The sequence below is a fragment of the Oryctolagus cuniculus genome, chromosome 5 (assembly GCF_051225735.1).
Source record: "Oryctolagus cuniculus isolate XC-2025 breed Fujian yellow rabbit chromosome 5, ASM5122573v1, whole genome shotgun sequence".
In the NCBI taxonomy this organism is placed as follows: Eukaryota; Metazoa; Chordata; class Mammalia; order Lagomorpha; family Leporidae; genus Oryctolagus; species Oryctolagus cuniculus.
In genome coordinates this window covers 128,790,609-128,801,230 of record NC_142871.1, presented here as the reverse complement: position 1 = coordinate 128,801,230, position 10,622 = coordinate 128,790,609, and positions in this window count along the sequence as shown.

Here is a 10,622-nt window from a genome sequence, read left to right as displayed (position 1 = left end):
CCCCATGGGAGACCAGGAAAAGCACCTGGCTCCTGGCTCCTGCCATCGGATCGGTGCGGTGCGCCGGCCGCAGCGCGCTGGCCGCGGCGGCCATTGGAGGGTGAACCAACGGCAAAGGAAGACCTTTCTCTCTGTCTCTCTCTCTCACTGTCCACTCTGCCTGTCAAAAAAAAAAAAATCCAGATGTTTAATACACCGCCAATGAACACTAATGAAGATGCTGACATTTTCCAAGGAGTGGCAGATAAAAAAGGGTGTAGTTCAATGAGGCTCTTTGCATGCCTGAAAGAGACCTCCTTTGGGTTAAGATCCATGGAGCTATGGTCCTCTTTCCAGCCAATCTGGAGTAACGGGTGGACACATCATTATAAGGAAATGAACACATGCTTTCTCCGGACTGTCTTTCTCCAACCATCTGCTAGGCAGCTCAACCCTGCACCTGGACACCTGTTCTTTCTTGGCCCGGGTCCCTGGATGGGGTTCCTGGTTCCCTGGCCATTTCTGGCTTCAGGGTTTCCTCTCTGAAATTCTTTCCTCAGTGTCAAGCAGTGCCTTCAATGCTTTTCCTTCTGCTAAGTAGCCTTTATGTTCTTTCTTTTAGTTCTACTGTAAACACTGGAAGACTCTTTTCCCTAAGGTGACTCCTCATGCTTGCCAGAGATCTCAGAGCATTGCCCCACCCTTGTATATTTCTTGAAACATGTGAGCCTCAGATAGAACCAATTCCCATCCCAATGTACACCGTCCCAGGAGTAAGAAAAGGAAGACACTCAATTGCACAACTATCTTGCTTGCAACACTCGCTAAGCCAGCAGGATTCCCTGTTAAAATAGCTATGCGAGGGCTTCCGCATTGTAGGAGAGAGATCTGGTTTCTGGTGTGACTGTTGCAGGATTCTCGTTCAGGCTGCAATGCCTGTCCTTGGCCCATGCTGCCCGGGGCTTGCATTTAGCCACATGTGTGCTGCTGAGATGTAGGAGTGTCGTCTTCTCCTAGCCCATCTCTCTGGTCTGCCTGGAACAGCCAAGTAGCTCACACCCGTATGTGTGTGTGTGTGTGTGTGTAAATCTCTAATGTCTACACTGCCTCCATTCGCTATTCCCTACTCATCACGCTCAGCTTCCCCAGGGGAACCTGATTTCCAGGGGCTCCCGTGGGCCAGCCTCTGCTGTTAGCAGCTTATTTTCTAAAAATCAGAAACACCCAACGTTTCTCACATGGCTGTCCTGGTTGGGAAAGGGAGGAAGCGAGATGGGTCAGGAGACCTGGCATAGAAGCCTGGTTGGCTTGGGGAAATGGAGGGGGAAAGAGGAGCCTTCCCAGAAGTCTGTGTGGAGGAAAGGACCACCCTTGGAGCTGCCATGGGGACTGGATCTTAGTCCTCTGCACTCAGGCTTCATCTCCGACACATCTGCGGGGTCCCGCCTGGCTCTGCTGTGTCTATTCAGGAAAAACGTTCTCAATAGGAACGCTGCCAGATAGCACAAGGCTATGATAGGGACCAGGCTGAGAAGTGGAGACAGTCCTAGAGGGATTGCCCACAAGTATGGTGCCAGCTTCGGGGACGATGTTAGCAAATCGGACGCTCTGAAACAGGTGTCCTCACTCACTGCTTTAAAAGTTTCCTCAGGATGAATTAGGACCTGGGATCTGCTTTAAAAATAATCCAATAAGGGCAAGAATCTGGCACTGGCAGGAGTCGGCCTGTGGCGTAGCAGGTGAAGCTGCCATCTGCAATGCTGGCAGCCCGTATGGGCGCAGGTACCTGTCCTGGATCCTCCACCTTTTATTTTTTTTTTAGATTTATTTATTTATTTGAAAGGCAGAGGCAGAGAGAGAGAAAGAGGTCTTGCATCTGCTGATTCACTCCCCAAATGGCCGAAACGGCCGGAGCTGGGCCAATCTGATTTCAGGAGCCTGGAGCTTCCTCCAGGTCTCCCACGTGGGTGCAGAGGCCCAAGCACTTTGGCCTTCTTTCATTACTTTCCCAGGCCATTAGCAGAGAGCTGGATCGGAAGTGGAGCAGCCGGGTCTTGAACCAGCGCCCATGTGGGATGCCGGCACTGCAGACGGAGGCTTTACCCACTACACCACAGTGCCGGCCCTGATCCACTTCTATTGCAGCCATCTGGAGCAGATGGAAGATCTCTCTCTCTCTCGCTCACTCTCTATCTATCTCTATCTCTTTCTTTCTCTGTAACTCTGACTTTCAAATAAATAAATAAATCTTTTTTAAAAAATTATTTAGCACGGTGGTTAAATCACCCCTTGGGATGCCCACAGCCCATATCAGTCCTGCTGATCTGCTTCTGATCCAGCTTCCTGCTGACCAGGTCATGGCTCAAGTACTTGGGTCCCTGGCAACCAATGAGACCCAGATCGAGTTTCAGGCTCCTGGCCTCAGCCCGGCCCAGCCCCAACTGTTGCAGACATTTGAGGAGTGAGCCACTCAGTGGAAGATCTCTCTCCATCTGCCTCTCTGCCTTTCAAATATAATAAATAAATACAAATTTTAAACATTAGAATCACCCAATAAGGACTATCAGAAGCAGCCAGATTGGATGTAGATGAACAACAGGTGAAACTCGATGATGGCAATTCACGTATTCTTCCTCCTTCTCCGTTTCAGGAAGAGTTTTCATAATAAACCATTTTACAGCTTCCCAGGAGACGTTATCTAACAGCTGTTTTGTCAGTGGCTTCCTGGATCCCTAGGGACCGCCCCAAACCCAGGAAGGGGCCTAGGACTCCTGCTCAGAGGAAAGGCACTGGTTTAGCGTTTAGATTCTGAAAGACGAGCTGGAGTCTTGTTGACTACCGCCTGTCTGCTTCAAGGCATGTCCTAATGAAAGTCGTTGGGGAATTGGTAAAAGTCCTGCTGCATATACCTCAGGAGAGGAGCGTGCTTGCCTGTGCATTAAATGCCTAGAACGCTTCTGGGAGGAGCCACGGAAAAATCCGTGAGTCTTGCTGCCAGATGGGAAAACCAGTTATCCGAGGAAAGGAATCGCCATGCAGCGTTTTTAAATGTTAAAATGAAAAGCTGAAACAGACAAATCTATCTGATCAGGGAAGGATCTGATGTGTTACTACCCGGGATGCTGTCCAGGGTGAAAGCCACCTAGACAGAAGGTCTGCTACAGAGCAATGACAGCTCGCGGGCCTGACCCCGCTGTTCCGCAGTGGGGTCACGGGCTCCACGCGCTAACTCGGTGCATTAAGGCACAGCGAGTGCAACAGCCATTCCGCTGCTTGACCCTAGCGCTGGGAGCACCCTGGAGACAGCAGCTTCGCTCACACCCTGAAGTGTCGCAGGGACGTGTCCGCAGCATATGGGCAAGTGCAAACTTCCCGAAGCTCGCTGTAGCCTACACCCATATGAGGAGGCTTAGAGAAGACTTCAGAGGGTGTAAAAGTGTGTGAGCTGTGCCAAGTGAATGAAGCCAGGGGCGTCCCTGCAGTGAAGCAAGCAAAAGCCCCATGACTTAAACGACGGCACTCTGGAAACAAGAACCTGACTGCGTTTGTTCACACCTGCAGGGCGGGCTCTGTGCGGGAGCTGCACGTGGTCTGCCTCTGTGACAGAGCCCTCGTCTTTTCCATGCGGAGAGAACATCTTCCTTTGGAAGAACAAACCAGCACAGCTCTTGCCAGTTGCTGTCACAACATTCTGTCTCAGAGGAAAACAGATGAACGGGAAGGTGGGAAAATCCGTTTGCACATCTTGGCCTTGAGACTTGCGTGCTGAAATTCAGCCTCCCAAATCTGGTGGCATCTTAAACACTGCGACGTGGGTGTGCTAAAGTCAGGGCAGCTGCATGCCCACTGAGAACTGAGGCCGAACAAGCCCCTTACGTTCTTCCGCAAACAGGCCGGGGACCAGGAGCCCCCCACCTGCCGTGACAGGACTTTGAGAGCATTCCAAAAGCCAATGTCACCCTCAGGATCCCCGTGGAATGAGTCTCAGGGACTCTCATGGGCCAGTCTCTGGGTACTTCAAAACGTTCATGAGCAATGGAAATTAAAAGATGAGTTTAGGAGTAGGCATCTGGTCTAGGGGTCACGATGCTGCTCGGAGGCCTGCATCTCGTTTCGGAGGGCTTGGGTCTGAGTCTCAGCTCTGCTCTCAGTACCAGCTTCCTGCTAATCCCTACCCTGAGAGGCAAAGGGTGATGATTCGAGGACTTGGATCCCTGCCATCCACGTGGGAGACCTGGATTAAGACCTAGGATCTGGGCTGGCGCCACGGCTCACTGGGCTAATCCTCCGCCTTGCGGCGCCGGCACACCGGGTTCTAGTCCCAGTCTGGGCGCCAGATTCTGTCCCGGTTGCCCCTCTTCCAGGCCAGCTCTCTGCTGTGGCCAGGGAGTGCAGTGGAGGATGGCCCAAGTCCTTGGGCTCTGCACCCCATGGGAGACCAGGAGAAGCACCTGACTCCTGCTATCGGATCAGCGTGGTGTGTCGGCCGCAGCGTGAACCAACGGCAAAGGAAGACCTTTCTCTCTGTCTCTCTCTCTCACTGTCCACTCTGCCTGTCAAAAAAAAAAAAAAAAAAAAAAAAAAAAAAAAAAGACCTAGGATCTCACCTTTGGCCTCTGCTCAGCTCCAGTGTTGTGGACATTTCGGGACCAATTGATGGGCTTTCTCTATCTCTCCCTCTCTTTCTCTCTCTCTCTCTATCCCTGTATAAAGTAAATTAAAAAATTTTTAAATATGCAAAAATAATTTGAAATCCATATATACAAGGAGTCTTCTAAAGTTTATGAAAATGAACATTCTGAAAAAAACTATGCACGAGTTTCAAAAAAAATTTTAAACCAAGCTAAGCATCTTTTAATTCCACTTTTCCATAAGGTTTTTGAAGCACCCTTGTATTTGGCTATTGAATCAGGGAAGCATTAACAATTTCCAGTTGCAGCATCTCCTGCTGTCACGCCGGGTCTCGGTTCCACAGCTGGGAGCCCTGTCTTGCACCTGTTCTTTCTGCTCGGTCACTCTGCTCGGCGTGTTGCACACCCTCTTTGCGGACATGAGGAGTCTCAGCTGTGGGGTGAAATGTGCGAACCAAAGCCTCGTGGGGGGCTGAGAACCAGCAGTGATCAAAAGCTCGCCACCAACACGAACTTGGTGCGGAAGGCAAGTGGGCTCTTCCTAAACGGCAAACATACAAATGCAATCCCACACTGAGCATGCACCTTAAAGACACAGAGCTTCCAAAATGGTATACATACGAGGTAATTCAGCTTGATATTGTCTATAACAGCAGAAGATTTAAAACAGTTCCATCGGGAGCCCACGCTGTGGCGTAGTGGGCTAAGCCTCCACCCGCAGTGCCAGCATCCCATATGGGAGCTGCTTCTCTTCGGATCCAGCTCTCTGCTGTGGCCTGGGAAAGCAGTAGAAGATGGCCCAAGTCCTTGGGCCCCTGCACCTGCATAAGAGACCCAGAAGAAGCTCCTGGCTCCTGGCTTCAGATCGGCGCAGCTCTAGCCATTTGGGGAGTGAAGCAGTGGATGGATGACCTCTCTCTTTCTCTCTCTGTCTGTCGCTCTACCTCTCAAATAAATAAATAAATGAAACTTTTAAAGGGAGGGTATATAGAAATACATTTTACATTTCCTTACATGCTGCTCGATTTTTTAGACCTGTATGAAAGAAATGGCAACTGCTGATGCCCTGCAGGATGGAAGCTGAGAATCAGGAAGATTTTGCCCCTCGACACTGGCAATTTTTTAATCGTGACTTGGCTATTCAAAATTTTAACTTTTTGATTGTAAATTATCTATTCCAAAAAACACTTTAAGTCAGACTTTGAAAGAGCTGTAAAATATTACCTAATCCATAGTTGGCACACTTCGTATTGAGTGATGATTTTCTGGATGTGCTATTGAATATAAATTTGGGATTTCGGCTTATGGCATTATGGCTCCTATAGATTTTTCCCCCTTCTGAAAAGGTAGCAAAGGAATTGTAGAATTCCTTTTTTAAATCAGCCTCCCTCTTTTGCTTCCTCCCTTGACCCTTAGGCATTCGTGACTGCTGAAGACCATGAGGGGTCGTGGTGGGTGAAAGGGACCAGCCTTGTGCTCCCCCGAGACTCAGTGCGAGAGCCGCGAGCACCAAGCCATCACCAGCAGCTCTTTGGCTGAAGTTTATCTCTGCCCACCGGCTGCAGGCTCTGTATTTAAGCATCTTTCCTCCAACCCTCTCTGCCTTCTACTGAGCCTAAAACTTCAAAAAGCAGTTCAGTATTTTGGAGGCACAGATTATGGGGCACACTTTAATCAGTTAGGGAACCTCGCGGATGAATCCAGTTACTTGGTGACGCTTGTTAAAAAGAATACTAGGAGGTCACTCCTTTTGTAGGTGATTTCCCCTGATTCTCGGATGAAGCGAAAACCACATACAAAGGAAACTCCTTAAACTGGGGATCCGAGGGGACAGTTCTTGGTTTTGCCTCGAGGCACTTGCCCTCAAGAAGTGACAGCGGTTCACCCTGGGGGTGGAGGGGGCTTTGCGCTTATTCTTATTCCATTCTGCCTGTCTCACCGCATGGTTAAGGACCACCTGCGTGTAACACGTGTAGACAAACTTCATGAACGTGGCTCATGTGCTGATACTGGCTCTTTTGTGGCTGCATTTGTCCAGAATTTTGTCCAGAAACTTTCCCAGAATTGCAAAGTTCAATACGTGCAGAGAGGGACCAGCGTTGCGGAGCAGAGGGTGAAGCCACTGCCCGCGACGCCAGCATTCCAGATCAGAGCGCTTGTCTGAGTCCTGGCTGCTCCACTTCTGATTTAGCTCGCTGCTACTGTGCCTAGGAGGCAGCAGATGATGACTCAAATGCTTGAGTTCCTGCCACCTGAGTGGGAGACCTGGATGGAGTCCCTGGCTCCTGGCTTTGGTCTGGCCAAGCCCTGACTGTTGCAACCATCTTGGGAGTGAACCAGAGGATGGATGGAAGATCTCTCTCTCTCTCCTCTCTCTTTCTCTGTATATATCTCTCTCCCCTCCACTATCTTTCAAAAAATAAATAAGTCTTAAAATAAATAACTCTTAAAAATATGTGCAGATATGCTAAAAATGCTATAAGAGCCGATGTTAAGCAATTGTGATACTGGAATGTTCTGGCTACTTTTGGATACATTACTGGATACATTGCGATACTGTAATTGAATGGATATTTCTTGGAGAACTCCTAGGCTGTTGGGTTTTTTTTAATCCCCACTCTTGGAACACGGAGTTTCATTATTGAGCTTTCAAAACACCTTAGCTTTAGGCCGGCTTAAGCTGCTTAGTGGCTTCAATACCTGACACTGCTGGCCCACTTGTACGTCTGGACCTCCAGGTGCTGGTGCAAGTGTCAGCTCTCATCTCCTTGGCTCAGAGAGGATGGACTCACACCGCAAGTGGAGTCTTAAGTTGTTATTGAGTGACGACAGGACGCACCCCGACACTGGGTACTGAGCTGAATCTAATTGTAATAAGATGGTTTATAGGCGTCAACCTCCTGGGCAAAGAGGATCAACCCGGCGACAGCGCACAGGCATCAACAGGCTGCTCCACCACCAATAGAGCTGACCATCCAGGTACCCCTCCCAGCCCTGCACAGGAAGGCATAGCATGGCTCAGTGCAAGGGGGACTGACTCCGGGACGCCCAGCCAAGAGACAGGCTTTGAGGTCTAACAGGAGAAAAAAAAAAATCCCTGCACGGAATTAGGATGTCAGAGAGATATCCTGGGGTATAATTAGCTTAACTTCCAAAAAACAGCTATTTTAGTGGGAATATAATACTGTAGAATGGTCTTGGCTAGCTGGTCAAACGAAACACTGGAAGAGAATTATCTGTGAGATGGAGTAAACAGCCCAGGTCAGTGTTTTTGAACTCACCCTCCATTTGTTTTCTCTTCTCTCCAAGAACACAGAGACGTGGTTGAGGTGGGAGGAACTCTGCTCACACGGCCCCAAAACCTCCAGAATGGTTTCCTTGTTTGATCAGCTCCCGCCATGGTCATTTAACTGAGCTGTGAACTCTGCCCTGGTAACTTGGAGCACCTGTGCCCATGCGATCGCTCTGTGAGGGTATGCAATGCTGCACACTTGTAAACACTCACAGAGAGCTTGTTAGGAGCAAATGAGATGCCACATAGGAGCCGGCCACTGCCAGGGCTCAGTTCCAGAGCCACAAGGGCCCTGCTACCAAAATGGATTGCAGAAGAGAACGGGCAGTGATCCGCACCTGCTCTTCCTGACCCCCTGTCCCCGTCTGTCCCATCTCCAGCCATAGACCTGGCACGCAAAGCCCCTGAGTCTGCCCCACAACCAGCGATGCACCTTCCAAGCCATCAGCTGAGATGCCAAACCCAGCCACGTGAGCTCTAGCTTGAGACCATGACTGCCTGTGGAAGACGGGATGAAAGCTGCCCTCAGCAAACCAAGATTGAACCCCCTCACCCCGCACTCCACATTGCCTTTCCGATCCCAGCTCCCCCAGAGCCTCAGCTCCTCTGTCAAGGCAGAGGCCAAAGACGTAGGAAAAAGAAATCTACAGGCCAAATAACAGCTCCACAGCCACCTTTGTGCAAAGTTCAACTTATTGATTAAAGGAGCAGCTGCAAATATGCAGACTTGAGCTAAGGTTTTTACAGGACCTGTCACCGTCCAGGGCACTGATATGGCAATGGGGTGGCCACGGGGGTCTGGCAGGCTTGGCATCATGTCTGTTAGCTGAGGTACAGACTAAGCGGTTTTTAAACTCTGTATTTTGTAGTAATTATAGATTCATAGGAAGTTTCAAAAAGAGCACGGAATATCGCATACCCTCCCCGGTTTCCAGCAATGACTTTATCTGACGTAGTCGTACTGTAATAGTGAAGCCAGCACACACCAGCACAGTGGGAGGGTAGCTTTGTGCCATTCAGCCCACACGTGGATTCCTGAGCACTCAGCCGAGTCGGAACCTTTCTGGCACCACATAGGTCTCCGGTACCGCCCCTTTATAGTCACCCCACCCCCACTGATACCACGTCCCTAGCCCCTGACCACCAGGAACGCGTCTTCCACATCTGTAATGCGGACATCCTGAAATGTCCTAGGAATGGAATTACACAGGCGGTGATCTTTTCAAACTGGCTTTCTACGCATTGCTGCATTACATCTGCTTATAATCTGTTAAGACTCTGTGTATCTTTATTTGTGAGAGACTTGTCTTCAATTTTCTTTGTTCTGTCTTTGCGAGAGCAAGGCAACCTTAGCTTCTGAAATGCCCAAACGTTCCCTCCTCTTCTACTTGCTGGAAGAGATTGGGTAGAATCTGCATTCATCCTTTAACTATCTGGTGGAGTTTGCCAGTAAAACCATCTGGCTCTGATGAGTTCACACACTGAATTAGTTTTATGCTGGCCCCTCGGATAATTTTCCTGTCTGTCATCTCGATGTTGGTGTTGGTGCATTGTCTGTTCTCATCCAAGTTGAGATTTTCTTGGTTCCTGATATGAGTTATCAGTTTTTGTTATTGTGTTACGAAAGCCTGGTTCCTACTGAAATCTGCTACTCAGAAGGCCTGGCTGACACTGGTGATGCAGAGCAAGGGGTACCATCACATTGGTATTACTTAGCTTCCATTGATGGGGGAGGCAAGACAGGCAGGGGCCCTTCCGTCTTACTCCTGGCTGCAGGTAGAAGTTCAGGCCACCGATACCACTGAGGCTGGCGGGGCAGCAGTGCCTCCTGACCCTGTCACCGCCTCTCACACCACGGAGAGCCGGTCCTCACTGAAGAGAGCAGGCTTTTGTTTTAATAGGGAGTTGGAGCTTTCTTATCTCTTCCCATTGGTGTTTCCTGGTTGTCTGCTTGTCCCAGTGCAAGTCTGGGTACATGAATGCCAAAACAGAAGTCCCGGGGAGCGCTCCTCGGGTCTTAGGTTTCCTTCCCAGTCCCCCTTCTCTCCGCCTGTCAGAAGCGTCTGGTGTTTGTTTTATATGTGACATGCGGGGTGTTGAGTTCAATTTCATGAGAGGAAGAGAGAAAAGAGTGTGTCCTCCATCCTGTCCAGCTGTGGAAATGTGGCTAAGCGGATCGCACCTGCTCTGTGTGATGACAACATGGGGCTTGAAAGCTTTCCCACCCTTCCTTTTATTCTAGTGCTTGGAACCAAAGGTGAACGTATCTTTCAGTATGTAGGACTATGAATGTGTGTAAACTTCACGAGAGGGAGGAGTCAGAATCAGAGGGCAATCTGGCAAGCTATAGGGCAGAGTGGACAAGGAGGCAAGTAGAACAGCTGTGCCAAACGGACCCATGTGGACCCCTTGCAGTGCCTTGGCCCCCGGTCATTTTGATCAGTGCCTGATCATTCTTGCACAGCTTGCCACTTGCTTCCTTATGAAATTAACAACAACAACAACAAAAACCCCTCCACCGTGACCCTGAGCAAGGGACTTAACCTTCCTCAAGCCTGATTTCTCCATCCCTACAGTGTGCTTGTCGGCAGATTATTTCCAAAGGTTTCTTCCAGCTCTGGTGGTTTGCAATTACTCGGCCCAGATGGCTCCACCACCGCCATCACACATGCACACACACGTGTCGGCCGGGCTCACCCAAGACCTTGTCCTCCGGGAGC